At 47.8% G+C, this 4,897-nt stretch overlaps 1 long non-coding RNA gene across 1 annotated transcript in view; it reads right to left on the bottom strand.

Moving 5' to 3' along the window:
* Positions 1–4,760: 4,760 nt before the first annotated feature.
* LOC116536008 overlaps positions 4,761–4,897 on the bottom strand; it is a 14,698-nt gene continuing 14,561 nt past the window's right edge. Inside the window, exon 3 of the long non-coding RNA XR_004262431.1 lies at positions 4,761–4,771. This is a non-coding gene — a long non-coding RNA (uncharacterized LOC116536008). The remainder of the gene's footprint in view (positions 4,772–4,897) is intronic.

The following is a 4,897-nucleotide window of genomic DNA, read 5'->3' as shown; positions in this document are numbered from 1 at the left end:
CTGGGAGATGAGTCCAGCTGTGTGCCCCAAAAATAGGCTTGATGAGCATTTAGCCAGCCTCTGTCTCGCAAACTGATGTGTACCATTTAAACCCATTCATACAAAATGCCGTAAGTGTGTGCATGGGGCCGGGCACGGTGGCTCACGCCTGTAATCCCAGCACTTTGGGAGGCTCAGAAAAGAAGATCACCTTGAGTGCAGGAGTTTGAAACCAGCCTGGGCAACATAGTGGGACCCCCTCTCTACAAAAAATTTAAAAATTAGCTGGGCAGGGTGGCGCACACCTGTAGTCCCAACTACTCAAGAGGCTGAGATCGCAGGATCGCTTGAGCCTAGGAGGTCGAGGCTGCAGTGAGCCAAGATCACACCACTGCGCTCCAGCCTGGGAGACAGAGAAGACCCTGTCTCAAAGGAAAAAAAAAGTGTACCTGTATATATTTTTAATAGAGAAAAATCTGGAAGGATATACATTAAACTGTCAACTCTCATGAGTGAAAGTGGGACTTCCAGTTTTTATATTATACATGTATTTGATTTTATTTTTTAAATAATGTGGGCCGGGCACGGTGGCTCAAGCCTGTAATCCCAGCACTGTGGGAGGCCGAGTCGGGTGGATCACGATATCAAGAGATCGAGACCATCCTGGTCAACATGGTGAAACCCCGTCTCTACTAAAAATACAAAAAATTAGCTGGGCATGGTGGCGCGTGCCTGTAATCCCAGCGACTCAGGAGGCTGGGGCAGGAGAATTGCCTGAACCCGGGAGGCGGAGGTTGCGGTGAGCCGAGATCGCGCCATTGCACTCCAGCCTGGGTAACAAGAGCGAAACTCCGTCTCAAAAAAAAATAAAAAATAAAAAATAATGTGCACATATTTCCTGTGAGATTTAACAACTTAAAAAATTGTAGAATGATATAGTACATTGCAATTTTCTTTAGACTTTAAGCAAATAGAGTTTAGAATTCTAAACGTTCACTAGGGGGCAGAAGAGATGCGTGTATGTGTGCGCTCGCTGTTTGCTTCTCTCTCTTTACCAGGTTACTAGCACAATTTCCCCACCCATCAGATCATCTGTAAGGTTTACAGACTTGTTTAAGGAAGTGACAGCACCCAAGACTCTCACACTAGTAGACATCAGCTGTAGACCCAATAGTCTCATATTTTCCCCAATTTTTGTTTACTGTGGTAAAATACATAACATTTGCCATCTGACGTTTTTTGTTTGCTTGTTTGGTAGTGATGGGATTCCACTATATTGCCCAGGATGGCCTTGAACTCCTGGGCTCAAAGGATCCTCTTGCCTCAGCCTCCTAAGTAGCTGGGACTACAGGTGTGCACCACCCCCAGGTTACCTTAGTCATTTTTTTTTCTTTTTTGAGACAGAGTCTTGCTCTGTCACCAGGCTGGGGCACAGTGGCGCAATCTCAGCTCCCAGCAACCTCCGCCTCCTGGGTTCAAGCAATTCTTCTGCTTCAGCCTCCCGAGAAGCTGGGACTACAGGTGCCTGCCACCACGCCCAGCTAATTTTTGTGTTTTTTGGGGGTTTCACCATATTGGTCAGGCTGGTCTCAAACTCCTGACCTCAGGTGATCCGCCCTCCTCGGCCTCCCAAAATGCTGGGATTACAGGTGTGAGCCACCATGCCTGGCCTACCTTCATCATTTTTAAATGTATAGCTCTGTAGTATTAAGTGCACTTGTGCAATCATCACCACCATCCATTTCTAGAACTCTTCATGTCTTGTAAAATTGAAACTCTGCCCCATTAGCCAGTCCCTCACCACAGTCCCATGCCCCCAGTCCTGGACAACTACCGAGTTACTTTCTGTCTCTCTATAAGAATGGGGTAGAATATGTGACCCCCAGCCTTGGACATAACTACCATATTACTTTCTCTCTCCATGAATTTGACTATTCCATTTTAACCTGACCCTCAAGGCTGTGTGGTTGCCTTATGGGTCATTATCAAAAATGTGTCTGTTTCATACCGGCTTTTGAGTTCACAGAAATCTAAGAGGTCTTCTAATTGGCCTGAATCCCTACTTGTGAGAAAAAAGGTCAAAGCTACCATGAAGCTGATCTGCTGCCTGTTCTGCTGGAGTCAGCCTGAAAGATCCCACATTTAGACAGTGGAGAGATGACCCAGACATCTGTCCTGGTCTTTCGTGTGTGTGTGTGTGTGTGTGTGTGTGTGTGTGTGTGTGTTTAATTTTACAAAGCTACCGCAAATCAATTTTGTTTTGCTTTGTTTTAATTTTACAATGTCCTGGCCTTTCCAAGGCTCTCTGTGGACATCTCCCCAATTTCATGGGCACAGACACCAGGTCAGGATTTAGCTGTTTGGAGGCCAAAGCAGGAGGAATGTGGTGGCCACATACTCTCCGTAATAAATAATGAGCAAAATCTGCATAAAAACATAACATCGGTCAGGTATGGTGGCTCATGCCTGTAATCCCAGCACTTTGGGAGCCCGAGGTGGGCAGATCACCTGCGGTCAGGAATTCGAGACCAGCCTGGCCAACATGGTGAAACACCTTCTCTACCAAAAATACAAAAATTACCTGGGCATTGTGGTGCACACCTGTAATCTCAGCTACTTGGGAGGCTGAGGCAGGAGAATCACTTGAATCCTGGGAGGCAAAGGTTGCGGTGAGTCAAGATCGTGCCACTGCACTCTAGCCTGGAAGTAGAGGTTGTAGCATGGTGAGGTTGCACCACTGCACTCCAGCCTGGGCCACAGAGTGAGATTTTGTCTCAAGCAAATAAACAAAATGACATCACTGATCCTATTTAAAGCCACTGAAACTTTTGTCCTCTCTATTTAAACCTGCCTGGTGCTCCAAATTGAAATGAATACCTGCACACTCAGACAGCACGGCAGGCACCCCCCGCTGGAACATTCCTCATTGCTGGTTTCCTGGAAGAGTCTGTTGAGACTTGAGAGCTCTGCCCGCAAACCCCCCTGAAGCTCTTGGAGACCAGCATGTAGGTCTTACTGTTTTTCTCATGAGGTCCAGTACACTAAAGACATACAATCTATGCGGATTGACTTGAATTGAACCCAAGATCAAGCATATATGTAAAACACTGTGGGGAGAGGCTATAAAGAGAAGTTTGAGCTGGAGAATTTGTAGTACACTGGTCAAAACACGAGCTTGGAGTGGGCTGAGCCATGTGAGTTCCAGCCCCACCGCTTACTAGAAATGTGTCTTCACGTCTCCCACTCGGCCATGTGGAGTTAATAGGAGCCGTGGAGGATGCAGGTGGACGCCCAGGCTAAGCCCTCCTGTGCTGAGAACTGGACCCGCAAGTGTAGACTCTAGCAGTTGTGTTTGTACCGTGTAACCCCACCCACCTAGCCAGACCCGATTGGACCAGGGGTGGACCACTGACCCCAGCTGGGCCAATCAGCTCATCTCTCCCGGAACCTAGGTTTGGGTTGAGCATCCTTCTCGGATCTGGTCTGACGGCTGAGCTGGGGGAGGAAGCGGCCTGGGGGTGTGTGGGAAAGTGATTGCTGTGTGCAGTTCAGCTTCTGGCAAGGTGTTGAACTTCCTGCCCTTTGGTTCTACCTAGGAGACATTTGTCTGTTTTCCAATAAATTCCTCTTTGCCAACATTAAGTAGTTATCTACAACACGTGACCGAACAAACACTCTCTTATCTAGACCCCACCCTCCCAGGATTCTAGTAAGGACTGAGGCAGTGACTGAGCAGGGGCCAGCCACAGGCAGCCCTCCAGAAGCATCAGCCTTCATTCCCATGACTCCTGTTAGTGATGGATTCACCTCTGTCTCTGATCTACAATGGTAATGTAATGAAGCAATACTCTCCGTTCACAGAGAACAGGCAGTGGTGTCTGGCAGTTCAGTCAGGTGCATGCTAACAGATCTGATCAATCCAAGCTGAGGTGGGCCCAGGACCACCAGCCTCACTCTGGCTGTTTTCTACCCCAGTCTTGTGGAATTCCTGTTGTCTGAATAGCTGAGTGTTGTCTGCAAATGCAAGAAGAGGACGTGGTGTTTTTTGCAAGGGTCCTATCTAAAACAGGCTCTGTGAGCAGGCTCAGGTCCACCTTTCTGTTTCCTCCACCTTCCACCATGGAGTCTGATGACCCCATGGAGGGGTCACCTGGCTCACCCCATCCTTCCCTGGAATGTTGGGAGAAAGGCTGATGCACCTAGCCAAGTGTTGACTGAGCCCCTTCCCTCTGCTGGAGTTGGTGCTGCAGCAGTACTAGAGCCCAGCATGACTCCTTGTATTAATAGGGTTTCATTTTCTGTGTCCTACAATTTATTTTGGTTTTAGATACAGCCCTCATTCTATTGCCCAGGCTGGAGTGCAGTAGCGATTCTTAGGTGTGATCACAGCACACTACAGGCTTGAATGCCCAGGCTCAAATGAGTCTCTTGTCTCAGCTTCCTGAGTAGCTAGGCGGTTCTACAGCCTCTGCTCCTAAGCTTTCTTACAATTGGCACAATTCCTAGGCTGGCCAAGTTACATGTTCTTTTTTTTGTTGTTGTTGTTCTTTTTTGTTGTTGTTGTTGTTCTTTTTTTTGTTCTTTTTTTTTTTTTTTTTTTTGAGACAGAATCTTGCTCTGTCCAGGCTGGAATGCAGTGGCGCAATCTCGGCTCACTGCAACCTTTGCCTCCTGGGTTCAAGTGATTCTCCTGCCTCAGCCTCCTGAGTAGCTAGGATTACAGGTGTGCACCACCACATCAAGCTAATTTTTGTATTTTTAGTAAAGATGGGGTTTCACCACATTGATCAGGCTGGTCTCAAACTCCTGACCTCGAGATCCGCCTGCCTCAGCCTACCAAAGTGCTGGGATTACAGGCTTGAGCCACTGCAGCCCACCACCAAGTCACATATTTTACCCCATTTCTGCAGTCATTGGC

The sequence above is a fragment of the Sapajus apella genome, unplaced genomic scaffold, assembly GCF_009761245.1.
Source record: "Sapajus apella isolate SASKATOON/1434 unplaced genomic scaffold, GSC_monkey_1.0 scaffold97, whole genome shotgun sequence".
Classification (NCBI taxonomy): domain Eukaryota; kingdom Metazoa; phylum Chordata; class Mammalia; order Primates; family Cebidae; genus Sapajus; species Sapajus apella.
The sequence above is the reverse complement of the archived record's forward strand: the minus strand, read 5'-3'. Positions and strand labels throughout refer to the sequence as shown.